The following is a 17691-nucleotide window of genomic DNA, read 5'->3' on the forward strand; positions in this document are numbered from 1 at the left end:
GCCAACATGCCTGATGGTAGATGCATCTGTGATCGTGGTGGGTGTGGCCCTTCACCAGTTCATCAATGCTGACTGGCATCCATTGGCTTTCTTCTCTAAAATGCTGAAACCATCAGAGCACAAGTATAGTGCCTTCGATCAGGAATTACTCGATGTATACCTTACCATCGAGCACTTTTGCCACTTCTTAGAGACCAGACAATTCTCTGTCCTGACTGACCACAAATCTTTAACTTGTGCTCTATCCACCCTTTTGGACTCTCACTCTCCTCGCACACTTTGCCAACTCAGTTATATATCACAATTCACCTCTGACATCCAGCACATCAAAGGAATTGCAAACTCGGCAACCGATTCTCTCTCACTCATCGAGGTATTGGCATTTTCTTCCACGAGCACACTGGTCATCGATTTTAATGCACTTGCAGCAGCACAACGGGAGGACATGGATCTCCAGCATCTGCAGGCTGTAGCAGGTTCACTTACACTTCGCTATGCACCACTCCCAGTTTAACGGCAGCAATCGCTTAACTGCTGTTAGTGGTTTCGTAATTGTAGTATCGCAAGTTCGTTGGATGTCATACAACACAGATATAGACACAAGGAACAGTGTTCCGACAGAAGCCTCTGGCTGTTTATTCGTTCCCAAAGAAGCTTCGAGAAAGTTCTTTAATCGCTTCGTGAAAGCTCCGAAAAGCTCTGTGAAAGCTCCGTGAAACTGTAAAAGAGTTATGTTGTTTTGTGACAACAATACTTCAGATATGCATTATAGTTCCAGTATAAATCAAATACAATAAATCAAATGAACAGGAAACAGACCTCACATGGCGTCGAAATACGTTATGCAAATGGCATGAATATACGTGACGTGCAATGCGTTTACATGAAAACGTGTACAAAATACCTTCCAATCTTTCTTACTACATGAAGTCTTACAATTAGCTACAGAGAGAGATATACTGACCACTTTAATCCTCCTTAACCAGTCGTGCTTGTATGGAGATAAAACGGAGAATGGGCCTGGTCACACCGATGGCCTCGTGGCTCGATATGAACCTCGCAGCACAGTATAAGCTTTACAACACAATGTAAGCTTTGCAGGTATGAAGAGATAAAAATTACCCTGGTGTGTGATACATCGATGGGACAATAAGTCCATCCATAATATTCCATTCCATCATACAGTCTTCGACACTTTTCACTCACTCGCACACCCGGGCATTTGAGAAATCCACCGAGTCATCACCATGCATGACGTCTGGCCATGCATTAATGCTGACATACGCCGTTGGGCAAAGAAATGTCTTCAATGCTGATGTCTATATATATATATATATATATATATATGTAATGTTACAGTCACTGGAACCGAGTGTATTATGAGGGGGTTCATCCATGTTTCTCCTCGGAAGAGCTGGATCTGGGGCCACCGCTCACAATTAACTTCGTGGTACGATGGGTTGCTTCACAACCATGAATGCCAATCAGTTGACCACGATTTCCAGTGTCCATCGTCTAATTTTTCCGTTTAACTGTAGGTCACGTGGCTTCCTGAATGGGGAGCACACCCTCAGCAAAGCACCAATCATATCTTGATTAGACCTTAGTTAGGGCAGCCAAGCATTTACCGCTGGTGCGTGCCGACTATGACAGGTGAATTAGTTTGGTAATTACCTCCCAGTTTATCTAGGTTCAGACAATGCTGGATCAATGGAAGGAAAGGACAAGCACGGACAGGTTGAAATGTCAACAAGGAATTTATTAATAAGGAAAAAATAAATAAACTGAAAAACTTTTTATTTCTTTGTGGTGAAAATGGGTAAATTCAAATCAATCAAAATAATCTCAAGCAAATAAAGAATTAAACAGGCATTGATAGAAAAACAGACAAAGAGCAGATGCTTATCACTATGCCTGACTTATCAATGAAACACGAGACAAGGGTACCCAGTAGATCTTTTGGGGGGCGGGGGGTGGGGGGGGTGAGATATCCGGTCTCAGCTTACCAAGGTCGAAGTCGTCGTGCGTCAAATAAAATGTCCTGAAATGTTTGAGCATGCTTTGGTCCATTGCCAGCACCCTGCCTTGCCTTGAACTCACCTGCAAACAGGCTTGAACACCAATCAACGTCACCCCGAGGAACGAGGGATGCCAAGAATCAGGTACACCAAGAGCAAGTTCCAAGTAGAATCAACAGGAATGCTCCAACCGTCACCCATCATCAGGAGCCATCAAGAGCCACAACTAATGGACAGCTGTAAGATGCTGTGAGGAGCTGTAAGGCACTGAGGCTGTCACCAACTCACCAATCAACTGTCTGTCATCAGCTCACCAACCGTCTGACTGAAGCGGAAAATAACCATCACCTAGGTGTCACAAACTGTCCGAAAAAAAGGGTCCACCCGTCCTTTTTACAGGCGACCCGTCTGGGCGGAGCCTCAAGCAGACTTCAGCCAAATCCACTTTGCCTATTAGCGCACGTGACCAACCGTCAACCTCACGATAATTTCTTCCTCGTTCAGCCTGACATGAGCAAGAGCCAGCCAGCATCTGTAGAGTTGCCAAACGGGGCGTCAAACGTCAATGGAAAAAGGTGGACACCAGCGTCGGTGAAAGAGATGGGTGTCGAACGCCACTGAAAGATGGGTGGGTGAGGTAAATGATCCACAGCCATATTTGACCGTCAGAATAACTGCTCAGGAAAAGCCCGCGGTGTGCTTTAACAAGTGTTCTGTAAGTCCAAAGAGTAAATAAATCGTCCACCTGCAAGCCAATGTGTCCTGATGGAAAGGGGGTAGACGAGCCTCCGTTGGGCTAACGGCTATCTCGCGTGCATGAATGTGTCATAAAGAGAAAAAGGCCATCCCATAGGAAAGGGAATCTGTTCTATTCCCTTCTCCAATGCATCAAAGTTAGAATCCCACCAGTCATGCTGATGGGTCTATCCTGGACATGCATTTCGGGAAATAAATGTCTGAGGACCTAAATGTTTGTATGCATAAGTCGGATCCGATTATGAAATCCATAACACTACCTCCTTCCCTATCCCGGTCTTGCCCGAGTCGTCCAACAGCTGGAGACATTGGTTAAAAGTTACATCATTGCCATGAAAAGTTAGCATTACTGTGTGACATGCAGGTGAAGTTACCCATTCCTAGTATGTTTTAACTTTAGCCTTTAGTGTGTGTGACAATTTAAACTAGATATGTCCCACCTAATGCGTTGGGAACTACCTATCTGACTCACACAAAAGACCTTATGCTACACAGAAATTGCTGGAATTTTTGAAACCAAAACATAGAACCGGTGGGCTTTAATAATCTACACAACTCCATACAACTATATACAATTTCTGACCCAGCACCTACAGAAATTCAAAAGGAAAATTGTGGAGGGGGGATCACCTGTTGACTTCTTGCCACCTCCATGCTCTTCATGCCCTTCACCAGCACACCCAACAAAAACAAACCGGCAGGCCATTGACCAGCATTCAGGCCATAAATGTTGTGGCCTTCTAAACAAAAATGATCAAAGGAAGCAGAACAAGAACCGAGCCACTTCCTCCACTGAACTGCGTTTGTGCAGTTCATGGTCATGGCAATTCTTGGCACAAGAAGTGAAGCAGAGTGGCATGAGACTGGGATGTGGCTGGTATGAAGCTGGTATGAGGCTGCAGCAAAGGGGCAGTCCATAAGTGTGGTAGCATGCTGCTGCAGTAAGTGCAGTTCAAACAAAACAAAATCACCATAATAATTGGAACGGTATCTCCTAGTATGAGGCTGCAGTGAGTGGCAGTCCACAGAACAGGTTGGGGTGGAACACAGGCTACGGAGCAAATGGTGAAGTGAGGTGAGTGATGAAATGGATGCAGAGCAAGTGATCCAGCAAGGTGAGTGATGCATTGATGGTCCTGGGGATGGCGAGACAAAGCAAAACAGCAAAGTAAACAGCACGAAAGGGAAAAGGTAAACCAGGCAATGCCATCAAACACCAGGTCCGACCAACATGGTCAGCACATACCTGGGGCAGTGGCGGTGATGCCGGGAGAGAGAGCTCGAGGTTGGCCCTACTCATCCGCACCCATCCATCATCTTTTCCCTCATATACACTACGATACTAGTCCCCCCCCCCTCCCGTTTGGCAGCTCCATGGATGCTGGCTGGCTCTTGTTCATGTTGGGCTGAATGAGCAAGAAATGATCGCGAGATTGACTGTTGGAAGTCACGTGCAGCGATGCGCCAATAGGCAAGGTGGATTTGGCTGGTCTGCTTGAGGCTCCACCCACTCTGGTCGCCTATAAAAAGGACAGGAGGACTGCTTTTCTGTCAGTTGGTGACAATTCCTGACAGTTGGTGAGTCGGTGACAGTTGGTGAGTTGTTGATGACAATTCCTGACAATTGATCCTGACGGTTGGACCGTTCCTGCCGGTTCTGCTCAAACCTGATTCTTGGCGTCACTGGTTCCTGGGGGTGATGACGGGACGTTGATTGGTGTTTGAGCCTGTTTGCGAGTAGGTGCACGGTGAGGCATGGCGCTGGCAGTGGACCAATGCACGCTCACTCATTTTGGAACATTTGATTTGACACACGACGACTTCCACTTTAGGAAGCCGAGACCGGATTTCTCCCCCGCCCCCCCCCCCCGGAATGATCTGCTGGGTACCCTTGTCTCGTGTGTAATCGTTAAGTAAGGCATAGTGATAAGTATTTGCTTGAGATTATTTTGATTGATTTTAATTCACCTATTTTCACCACAAAGAAATAAAAAGTTCTTCAGTTTATTTATTTTTTCTTATTAATAAATTCCTTGTTGATGTTTCAACCTGTCCGTGCTTGTCCTTTCCTTCAATTGATCCAGCATTGTCCGAACTTAGTCAGACTGAGAGGTAGTTCCTAAACGAATTAACCTGTCATAGTCAGCAAGCACCAAAGCCTGGTGTTGGCGCAGTGGTTAGGGCAGCGGCTTGGGATCTAAAAGGTCCTGAGTTCAAGCCCCGTTGGGCCACTGAATTAATACACCAGGGGGTTTACTCAGCCTGTCATCCTTCCGAGGTCAGTGAAATGAGTACCAGTGTACTGGGCCGGTGTATACCCCGGTTAAAATAGGTGTACCATATCCCTGCATTGTAAGAGGCGACCAGGGTTGCGTCAGGAAGGGCATCCGGCATAAAACATGTGCCAAATCACTAGGCGACAAACCTGCTAATATATATATATATATATATATATATATATCCATATACATATATATATATATATATATATATATATATATATATCCATATATATATATATATATATATATATATATATATCCATATACATGTATATATATATATATATATATATATATAAATATATATATATATATATACATACATATATATATATACATTACATATATATACATATATATATATATATATACATATATACATATATATATATATATATATATATATACATATATATATGGATATATATATATATATATATATACATATATACATATATATATATATATATATATATATATATATATATATATATATATATATATATATATATATACATATATATATGTATATATATATACATATATATATGGATATATATATATATATATATATATACATATATATATATATATATATATATATACATATATATATGGATATATATATATATATATATATATACATATATACATATATATAGATAGATATATATATATATATATATATATATATATATATATATATATATATATATATATATATATATATATATATATATATATATATATATATATATATACATATATATATATATATATATATATATATATATATATATATATATATATATATATATATATATAAATATATATACATATATGCATATATATGGATATATAAATGTATGGATATATATATATATCTATGGATATATATATATATATATATAGATATATATATATATATATATATATAAATATATATATATATATATATATATATATATATATATATATATATATATATATATATGTATGGATATATACATATATATATATATATATATATTGTTGCGGTCTTCGCGCCCGCCGGCGTGCGACGGCCACGTAACTCGAATCGCGGCACGTCGCCCACCGGACGGACAATCCAGTCGTGACCCTCTCGGACTAACGCCGGGAACCAGTCACGGGTGGACCTTTCGGTCTCACCGCGATCGAGCCAATCAGCCCCCGCGTGGGATAGGGTTGCTCGCCAAATTCGAACTACCTAAGTACCCACGCGGAGGGTAGACCGGGCGATCGCACCTCGCCGCAGGTCGACTTCGGACACGGGCCACTTAAGCGACCCGTTCCGTACTATCAGAATAACCGAGCGGTGTTATCGTCGACCTCGACGGTTCGATTAATTATCGGGCGTATTCAGCCCACTACCAACCCTTTACGTGAAGCAAGATGGGGATTCAATGGAGGAAAAGACGAAGCGAAGCGGGAGAACAGTTCAACAATAAAGCACGTTTATTCTCGGCACACGGGAAGCACACAAATACAATTCCACCAAATGCACACAAAAAGAAAACACAATTCCATTTACATAAAAAGCAAACATAAAAGTGAAAACACAGTGCAGAGCTAATTCCGACTACCGAGCACACGGCAACACTTATACAATTCTACTTCACAGACGGCGCCGACAACACATACCCAAAACCAAGGAAAAGAAATACCCTCAAGAATGAGGTAGGCCTGGGGCCGAGACCTGGTCGGGCCTACCCGTCTGGTGATGAGACGCGGAGCGGCGATGGCCCCGCAACCCGCGGGCCTCGTGGACAGTGCCTGGCAGGGGGTGGGAACGGGGCCCCCTTGGTCGCACTATCTCAGCGCGGGGGGAAACAGGAGGGGGGGTTGCTGATGCTCGGGGTATAGAGGATCTTTATTATGTGCGACGAGCGTCTCCACCTCGGCCAGGTCGCGCTGCCGGCCTCCCTCGGGCGCGCAGCTCCTTGCACGACGCGAGCACCCTTCGTCCGACTCGCCGCCTCTCCACAGCTCGTCCCCTCCGTTCCGACTCTCCTTCGCCTCGTTCCGACCTTTACGACTCCCTTCTTCCTCGTTCCGACTTCTTACTACTCCTTTCTTCCTCGTTCCGACTTCTTACTCCCCTTTTACTGACGAACACCGTCCTTTTATCCCCCCGTAACTTCGCCTTTGACCCCCTCCCTTTGACCTTTCAACTCGCTCCCCATTGGCCCGACAAAAAGTGGGCGTGAAGGCTTTTTGATCCACAAATTTGCATATATCGATCGCCCTGGGGGCGGGGCCAGTCGCCCCTCGCTCACCGATTGGACGGCAAAAAGTGGGCGTGTGTCGTTTTGGATCCGTTTTTGAAGCAGAAAATCCGTGATTTTGTACACGCTGTTCAACGTGCGCCCTACACGAGTCCAGCATCGGTGCCCATGAGTGGCGCGAGATGACGGTGATGCGATGGTGGCGAGTTGTGACGGTAAAGGTCGTGGCGGTTGTGGTGAAGCGGCGTTGTGGTTGGTGGTTGTTGTTGTGGTTGTGATGGTGGCGATTGGTCCAAAATAAAGATAGTAAAAGAAAAACGGCTATCCTGAAGAGTCGCAGCACGTATAAATGACATGTATTCCCACTAGACAACGGGTTTGGGCCTAACTACACATGCACTTACCGAGATACCTCACCTAAGGGACCTGAATGGTGGTTTGCGAATCTGGTAACCACAACACTACCCCCTTCCCTTTTTACAGACTCGTCCCGAGTCGTCAAATTTTCGTGTGCCATCATGTGTAGTTTTCCCCTAGTACACTTTACCTACGGATCCCTGAGTGCGACATTCATGGTATTCGTGTCCCCAAAATAAATAACCTGAGGGCTGCGTAACTACCTAAACAAACTCACTCACACGGACGACTTAAATAAAATTGCCGGCGCTAGACAGACATGCCGGGGGCGCACTCATATTTACAGTACATCTTAACCTTAACTTACAAATTTTACACTAAACCATGGCCCAGGATCACTGAACTCTGCAAAAGAAAAGCAGTTAGCAGGGAGCCAGGCTGCCCGCATGCAGTCTCTGGCTCAAACAATGCAGGTGACAGGGAACGTGGCTGGCTGCTCACACGCAGTCCAAGGCCTTCCCTTTTGAACTGAACTCAGTGAACCACAACGGTGCTTGGGCTGCACAAACGCAGTCTCCGTGCCAGCTCAAGTGGCACACGCCATGAGCACAACGAATGGATGCATGAACGGTTTGAACTGAATGCAGTGAACCACAACGGTGCATGGGCTGCACAAACGCAGTCTCCGTGCCAGCTCAAGTGGCACACGCAATGAGCACAACGAATGGATGCATGGACACAAACACGGTGCACGGGCCGCCACTGCAGGCCCGTGTTGTAGCTGCCAACAGGGCAGTTCTTGCAGCTTGCAAACTGTTGCTTTCTGATCCTGGCGCACATGGAAATGAACAGGGGGGGCAAAGCAAAAATTGAACGGGGCTGGTGAACGTGGGCAGTGGGCATGGCATGGCAAAGGTGGCAGGCAAACACAGCCCGCAGAAGAAGGACGTTGCAGGCAAACACAGCCGGCAGATGAACTGGCCGGCACAGGCCTCGAAGAAAAACAGCCAGCAGATGAACTTACAGGCCTTGCAGCAAAACAACAACTGCCGATGAAGTTTGCCGGCCTCCGCCTTGAAGCAAAACACGGCCAGCCGATGAAGTTGGCCAGCCTTTGCCGTTCAATGGAGGTTGGTGGAGGGAGTGCGGTGGTGCTGGCCACTTGGAGGGCGGGCTCGGACCTACCTACCTGTCTCCCTCCCAACCTATCGCCTTTGCCTGTCACTGTACATACCCACTCCCTTAATTTGTCAAACCCCAATTTAGCCCCAACTTATTTTTATTTTTATTTTTACTTTTATGTTTACTTCCCCTCTATAAATCGTCCCCTAACCCCCTTTATCGTCCTTGTTCGGCTAACCTATCCTGTCACCTAGCCTCCTCCCAACCTCTACCTCCCCTTCCCGGAGGGGGATAAGGGAGAGCTAACGTCCTGTGTCGAGGCCCAACGAAGCCTCAGAATGGCCTCCCCAGAGTTCGGCGATCTATAACCAAAGTGGGTCCAGCGGCCCACAACGACAGCGAGGGGATGGATGGTGCGGAGGGGTACATCTCCTAATCTACCCTAACCATTTAACTGTTAAACTACCCCGGGGCTTTCAACAAGCGCCTCTCGCTTAAACTATTGGTTCTAACAACCCAGATTCCCGTCGCCTGTGTTGGTGTCCTCACAATTTCGGGCCTCGCCCCCCAATTTTCTCTCCGTGCCCTCACACGGTCTCCTGGCTGGGACACGTGGCTCCCTTTGGCAGGCACGACCCTCTGCCGAATCTCCCGCTATGGCACCCCCGGGCACTACACTGCCTCCGAGCCTACCAGCTCCCTAACACCGGGGAGTGCCCCCCATGGCACCTCCCCTGAAACGCACACGTGGCAGGCCGGCCTCCCGGGCCCCTTTCCGAGGGTCACCCGTGCCCACAACACTGCCCACGCGGCTAATGGCGCCCCGGGCCCCCGCACCAAGCAGGCGCACCCGTGCCCACTACTCTATCCCGGCCCCCCTTGGGCCCATGGCCTACCGCGGCCGACTAGCCTGGTGCCCGGGGTACCCACTCAGCGATACTCACCTTTCGCAGCCACGCTCCCAAGCCCGTCAACAGGGCTCCTGCACCCCTCCAAATGGGTCTCGAGCCTACTTTCCCACTAACAGCAAAACGACCTCCATTTTTCAATTTGACTAACCCAGCTAACTCACTTTACTCTGACCCCGGGGTCCCTTGGGCGGGAGTCACTCCTCCCCCCAATCACTCATCGCACCATGCATTCCCCATTCGCTCCATACACACAGACCCGCTGGCCTCACTCACTCAACATGTACACGTACTCACCTCACAACCCACAACTCTTCAACACACTCACCGCTGAACTCTGCCATCCTTATAACTACCTCCCCTAACTAACTCGTGCTCCCACGTCGTCCCTTAAACTAGTAGCACGTTCCTTTTAACCTACGTAGCTAAACTACGTCCCCTCTACACATTCACTGTCTGTCCCTGTCTCCAAATCATCCCATTAATTATTTACCATTTTCCCATCCTAAATCTGGCTACAATCCCTCTAACTAATCCATTCCACGGACTCCATGAGGACTTACCCCTGCCCCATGGAGCCGGTCTAGCTAAGCTAACCCTTCCCCCTAACTAGTTTCCATCCTGTGCCCAGGTAAGGGGGGTCTTTCACCCCTTGCCCAGGAATCCTGTACACCGGAAAGTGAGGCTTGCTTTTTTTTTTTCCCATGCGCAGCACCTGCGCGGCAACTCAGAGCTCGCGCACTTTACACCTGCCCGTGACGTCATGCAGCTGCACGTGTTCCTCGTCCCTCCTTGGACGGGACCATCCGGCAGAGATACCCCTCCTGCCGGATTCCAACCACACGTGCAGCCATGACGTCACCGTGCGCAAAAAAAAAAACACAAGCCCCACGTCTCGAGGGGTTTCCCACGCGAACACATGTGCTTTGCCCGTTGGAGCCGAACACACACGATCGCGTGGAGAACCCGTCCGGTCCAAATCCGTTTCCCTGCCTAAACTTTGTCCGTCCGCGGGATCGGCAAATCCACCGCGTGCGTTTCCGGACCGGGACTTCACTCTCGCAAGCGAGCACGTGGTGGTCTCGTGCGTTGCACAGCACGAACCGCGTGCTCACTGCTGGGTGAACCCGGCACGGTCCTCGAAACAACTACAGCCGCTACTCGGCTTTCTCTCCTCTGTCGCCGTCTCCGTCGCCATTCCACACACGCATACCTGCGTGTCACGACGCACACAGTCCACACCATCACATTCACACCGGGAGACGCGGCTGCGTGCTCCCGCATGCCAACCGACATCTCCCTCTCATACCGCTCTCTCACACACACGGTCTCCCTTGCATAACCCATACCACTCACACGTGGTGCTCCATTCACTCGTGCCTCACTCACACACGCGGGGGCACTCAACCGCGGTTCCTCACTCACACACCGTGCCTCATCCACACACGGCGTGCTGGGAAGCACGTACTCCGGCACCATCGCCACCACACCACTCACACGTGGTGCCTCACTCATACTGGCCGTTTCACTCACACACGCGAGGGCACTCACCCGCGGTGCCTCACTCACACACACGGCGACACTCACACACGGTGCCTCATCCACACACGGCGTGCTGGGAAGCACACACTCCGGCACCATCGCCACCACACCACTCACACACGGGGTCGCTTCCACACACGGGGACGCACTCACACCTTGCACCACACACACAGGGACAACCACACTGGGGATTTGTGTCCCCACAAGGGTCTCCGGGGCCTCTATACCCCCCAAGCTCTCCGTGCACCCGTCCACAGCACTCGTCCCCTCAACCTCGCAAAACACGACCGAACTCACCTGGTCGTGACTCGCCTCAAGGGGGCATACTCCCTCCCCTCGTTCCTGGAGGAGGCCATCCAGCTGCTCGCACCGGGTCCCAACACGCTCCGCGAGCTCACCCCCATTATCCTCCACTACCTCCGTGTGTGTGTGTGCGTCACTTACCCCGTCCTCACCGTGCAGTCTCTCCTCTGTCGTTCCCTTCCCGGCTACCGTCACTGCCAACTCTTCACCCTTTACCTCCCTTGTCTCCACTATTATTTCTGTTGTCGTCACCTCGTGTCTCGTCTCACACGTTTTGGTCTCCCCATTTAATTTTTCCCTTTCGGTCATCGTCACGACCCTCGCCCAACACGTTCCACGAATTATTTTTTCACCCGCCTCCACCGCAGGCCTGTCAGCCGTTGCACCCCCATCCAGCTCGTTTGCTCCCACACGTGGAGTCGCCATTTTTATCTCCCCGGTCACGGCCTTCATGCCCGCCTGCAGGCTTCGGCCCATGTTCTGCGTCTCACCCCGCAGCTTTTTCATTTCTTCCCTCATTTGCTGTGTATTCGCATCCATCGTTTCGTTCATGCCTTTCATTTCGTTTTTTATTTCATTTGTATTTGTATCCATCGTCGTTTTCACTTCATTCATTTGTTTGTTCATTGCCGCCAGCATGGCGCATAGCTGGGCCATGTTGGATGCACTCAGCTGAGCCGTTTCGGCAAGGGTTGGGGAAGGGTCTTGGTGGAGAGGGGGGGGGGAGGTGTCATACACCGCGGCCGCTGCCGCCTCGGGCCCTGGGTTCAGTTGGGCGAGTCCGTGTTCCTGCACAATCAACATTTCCTGCTCGGGGATTCCATCCTGGACCATGGATCCTACACATTCTACATCCATTTCTAATACCCCCGGCTCCCGCTCGCCTTGAGACGCCATCTTGCTTCTCGTGAAGGGTTAATTTGCTCGCTCGTAATTTGGAGGGAATCGGGGTCGCTTCTCTCACCCCTGGACCGATTCCCGTGAATTTAGCCGGAGACAGGAGAGCCTGTTTTCCTGTTCTCCGATACCAGTGCCGCGAGGAGGGCGATGAATTTGTATCCCACTCCTGACACCAGTGTTGCGGTCTTCGCGCCCGCCGGCGTGCGACGGCCACGTAACTCGAATCGCGGCACGTCGCCCACCGGACGGACAATCCAGTCGTGACCCTCTCGGACTAACGCCGGGAACCAGTCACGGGTGGACCTTTCGGTCTCACCGCGATCGAGCCAATCAGCCCCCGCGTGGGATAGGGTTGCTCGCCAAATTCGAACTACCTAAGTACCCACGCGGAGGGTAGACCGGGCGATCGCACCTCGCCGCAGGTCGACTTCGGACACGGGCCACTTAAGCGACCCGTTCCGTACTATCAGAATAACCGAGCGGTGTTATCGTCGACCTCGACGGTTCGATTAATTATCGGGCGTATTCAGCCCACTACCAACCCTTTACGTGAAGCAAGATGGGGGTTCAATGGGGAAAAAGACGAAGCGAAGCGGGAGAACAGTTCAACAATAAAGCACGTTTATTCTCGGCACACGGGAAGCACACAAATACAATTCCACCAAATGCACACAACAAAAAAAGAAAACACAATTCCATTTACATAAAAAGCAAACATAAAAGTGAAAACACAGTGCAGAGCTAATTCCGACTACCGAGCACACGGCAACACTTATACAATTCTACTTCACAGACGGCGCCGACAACACATACCCAAAACCAAGGAAAAGAAATACCCTCAAGAATGAGGTAGGCCTGGGGCCGAGACCTGGTCGGGCCTACCCGTCTGGTGATGAGACGCGGAGCGGCGATGGCCCCGCAACCCGCGGGCCTCGTGGACAGTGCCTGGCAGGGGGTGGGAACGGGGCCCCCTTGGTCGCACTATCTCAGCGCGGGGGGAAACAGGAGGGGGGGTTGCTGATGCTCGGGGTATAGAGGATCTTTATTATGTGCGACGAGCGTCTCCACCTCGGCCAGGTCGCGCTGCCGGCCTCCCTCGGGCGCGCAGCTCCTTGCACGACGCGAGCACCCTTCGTCCGACTCGCCGCCTCTCCACAGCTCGTCCCCTCCGTTCCGACTCTCCTTCGCCTCGTTCCGACCTTTACGACTCCCTTCTTCCTCGTTCCGACTTCTTACTACTCCTTTCTTCCTCGTTCCGACTTCTTACTCCCCTTTTACTGACGAACACCGTCCTTTTATCCCCCGTAACTTCGCCTTTGACCCCCTCCCTTTGACCTTTCAACTCGCTCCCCATTGGCCCGACAAAAAGTGGGCGTGAAGGCTTTTTGATCCACAAATTTGCATATATCGATCGCCCTGGGGCCGGGGCCAATTCGCCCCTCGCTCACCGATTGGACGGCAAAAAGTGGGCGTGTGTCGTTTTGGATCCGTTTTTGAAGCAGAAAATCCGTGATTTTGTACACGCTGTTCAACGTGCGCCCTACACGAGTCCAGCATCGGTGCCCATGAGTGGCGCGAGATGACGGTGATGCGATGGTGGCGAGTTGTGACGGTAAAGGTCGTGGCGGTTGTGGTGAAGCGGCGTTGTGGTTGGTGGTTGTTGTTGTGGTTGTGATGGTGGCGATTGGTCCAAAATAAAGATAGTAAAAGAAAAACGGCTATCCTGAAGAGTCGCAGCACGTATAAATGACATGTATTCCCACTAGACAACGGGTTTGGGCCTAACTACACATGCACTTACCGAGATACCTCACCTAAGGGACCTGAATGGTGGTTTGCGAATCTGGTAACCACAACAATATATATATATATATATTTTTTTTTTTAGCAGGTTTGTAGCCTGGTGTTGGCACAGTGGTTAGGGTAGTGGCTTAGGATCCAAAAGGTCTTGAGTTCAAGTCCCGTTGGCCGCTTGAATTAATACACACCAGGAGGTTGACTCAGCCTGTCATTCATCTTTCCGAGGTTGGCGAAGTGAGTACCAGTGAACTGGGCCCGGTTAGAATAGGTGTACCATATCCCTGTGTCGTAAGAGGCGACCAGGGTTACGTCAGGAAGGGCATCCGGCATAAAACCTGTGCCAAATCACTATGCGGATCATAACGGATGATCCGCTGTGGCGACCCCTAACGGGAGCAGCCGACAGAAGAAGATATTAGCAGGTTTGTGACGCAAAAAATAAAAAAACTCCCAGGAAGGTTTGTGATGCAAAGAAAAAAAAATTCAAAGGAAGGTTTAGGTATGGGCACATGTGGCAAAACTGCGAGCGTCAATTTGTGACGCTGGTCATCCCCATAAGGAGGGCAGGATCTCGCAGGAATACCTTTTTGTTCTTGCCCCATCGATTAGCCATCACAGCAAAGACCCGGTGCTTTCTATGAGAATACATTTATAACGGCCCTCACAGCACATTCAGTTCCCACTCCCTCCCCCTTCCTCCTAAACATGATTAATGGTAACTATATCATCATTTTAAACCCACTCTGGGCATCAACAATTCCCAGATATGACCTTGCCATCGGTGTTAAGAAGCACACAAACCAGATACCGTGTCTCCTTCTGTGAAGTCTGCCAGAATGTTGATAATGACAGCATCATCTTTCCAATTGCAGATGTCCATTAAATAAATGACCAAGCTTGCCATGTTCACACGAGGTAATCCCAGCAAGGTTCAAAGGTCACTCACTGACGAGCATGATCGGGGAGGCTGGGAAGAAGGCGCCCCTCCACAGGCTTGCACGCGGGTCCACATCGTCGGGTGTTTTTGCATTATGAGCTGCAACGTTTTGGGTGAGTTGATCAGCAAGTTCTCCTCACCTTTCATTGTGCAGAGGAACACCCCTCTCTTACAGGTACGTTTCCAAGTATTTCGGCTTATTTTAGAAGCTTTGTAAGCCAATTTAGAGAACAATCGTTATCTGGCACACAATAGTATATTGTTGCGGAAATGGCCCTTAGTGTGTTATGAAATATAGGATTAGTCCAGATCCCCCATTTAATGCATGTTTAGCCAGGTTGTTCGGTAATTGGACGTAACATGTGTGTCGGGAGGTATGGAGGCATGTTCATTGTTCGTACAGTGGTGGTGTATCAAGAGGTTGTTCTTCTTCCTTCCCCTCTCCGGATGAGTCCCCGCCCAGCGCTCTGAGAGGGTGTGGCCTAGAGAAGCGAGCGCCGGAACGGGTGGATCTGCGACGAGCGCCGAGGTGGTGCGATCGGCTGTACAAGGGACGGCTGTGTCTGTTTTGCAATCGGCTTTTGTGAGGAGCGAGCCAAAAGAAAGGCAGGGAAGGGACTGCATGAGGTCTGTCTGCCGTGGGCTGGGAGGCGAGCGAGCGCCGGAAAGGCAGGGGTGGATCTGCCTGAGGTCGAGTGTGCGATCGGCAGTAGGAGGAACTGAACCTGAGGGTTAGTCGGCGATCTGCTGAGGGAGTAACTGAGCCTGAGTGTCGAGTGAGGATTCTGCTGTATAAAAACGACTAGTGGGAGGCTGCAATCTGCTTCAAGAGGAACTGGCTGCTGTGTGAGTTGGCGATCGACTTTATGAGGAGGTCATCGACAGGTTCAACCTGCATCTAACCACGGAGCCTCTGTCCTTATTCACCTCACGGCTCGACGACGTCTTGTGGTCCCATCGATCCGCCTGCGGAGCCTAACACCCAGATTTGACCTAACCTGGTGAAGAGGCCAGGCCCGGACTTGTATACTGGACCTTGTGAAAAGCCAGCTAGAGCATACCATAGATCTTTCGTCTTGTGCCGTTGACCTTATGCGAGGTCTGAACGCGCCGAGGCTGTGTGCGTGAGGGGTGCGACAAAAGGAGGACGTCGCCGCCATTTTGCCACGTGCATGCTCGAGCTGGGTGCTCGAATCCGTTGACATCGGCTTGTCACGAGCCGCATTCGTGCCTTTGACACTTTTCCTCTCGTCCATGAAGCATCACCAAGTACTCTGTGTCTTGTCTGCATGCTGTCCGTGTCTTGTCTGCATGTTGTCTAAGGTTTATCTCGCTAGGGTTCCCTTCGAAACCAGTAATCCGTAGCTCCCTAGTTAAGAACGGGTTATAGATTAATTATAACATTGTTGTGAATTCTTTGCTTGTGTTGTGTTCCCCGATGTGTCCCCAATAAATCTGGCTGTTATACGAGATTTGCTGCCTTGAATTTATTCGTGCTGTACCGAGGAATAATCCGCTCGATTTGGATATAAAACCAAAATGGTTACGGACTGTGAGACTCCGCTCGGTCTCTGATAAAACCAGTCTGTAACCGGGATCTATTCCCCCAGCTGGCAAGGCACAGGTGTATTTTGGTACCGTGATCTGAGGCGCGTAACCCAAGAATTGTGCCGAACCAGCCGGCGTTATAACCCCGGAGACGGCGGTGCTGTTAAGTGACGCCGAATCTTCAACATTTGGCTGTCAAGAGTGGGGTGATTGACTTCACTCGTCCGAATCCTTAACACTGGGGTCAAGAGTCGGGTGCGAATCTGAATCCATAACAATATGTTCCCAGTCCCAATGACGGTGTTGCTTGGGGTTTCTGGGCATGCACACAGAGCATCCTGGGTCGGATTATGTCATTTCAAAAGTTGCTTCTTTTTTTGGAAGTTAACCCCCCCCCCCCCCGCTTTCATTTTTAGCTCACCTGGAATGTAGTTCCTGGGAGCTTACGCAATCCAGCAGTCCACAGGTGAGTCAGTCAGTGAGTGAGTTAGTCCGGAAACAATTCAGTCATTATTGCTTGAACCAAACACATGATTTTGATGAAACTTGGTCACAAGCTTCATATCTGATGCCTAACGAAGGTTTATTGATCGCATCAAAATCTGCACTCATTAAGGGGTCGGAGGGGTCGGGGGGGGGGGTTGAACCCTCCAAAATAGGTATTTACTCTCCTCTCCAAAACTACACACACAATTTCGATGAAACTTGACCACAACCTTGATCGCCGGTGATGTACCAAAGTATATCATCTGCATAAAAATTTGCGCTCATCAAGGGTGTCTACGGGGGGGGGGGAGGGGTTGACCCCACAAAATAGGTATTTGCTCTCTTCTTGGAAACTGCACATACAAAATTTCGATGAAACTTGACTACGACCTTCATCACTCGTGATGGTTTATTGACCGCATCAAAATCTACGCTCATTTAGGGGGTCTATGGGAGGGGTTTTGACTGCCAAGTAGGTATTTGCTC

This window comes from Eptatretus burgeri, chromosome 4, assembly GCF_056783735.1.
Source record: "Eptatretus burgeri isolate ZD-2024b chromosome 4, Ebu_testis_v1, whole genome shotgun sequence".
Lineage (NCBI taxonomy): Eukaryota > Metazoa > Chordata > Myxini > Myxiniformes > Myxinidae > Eptatretus > Eptatretus burgeri.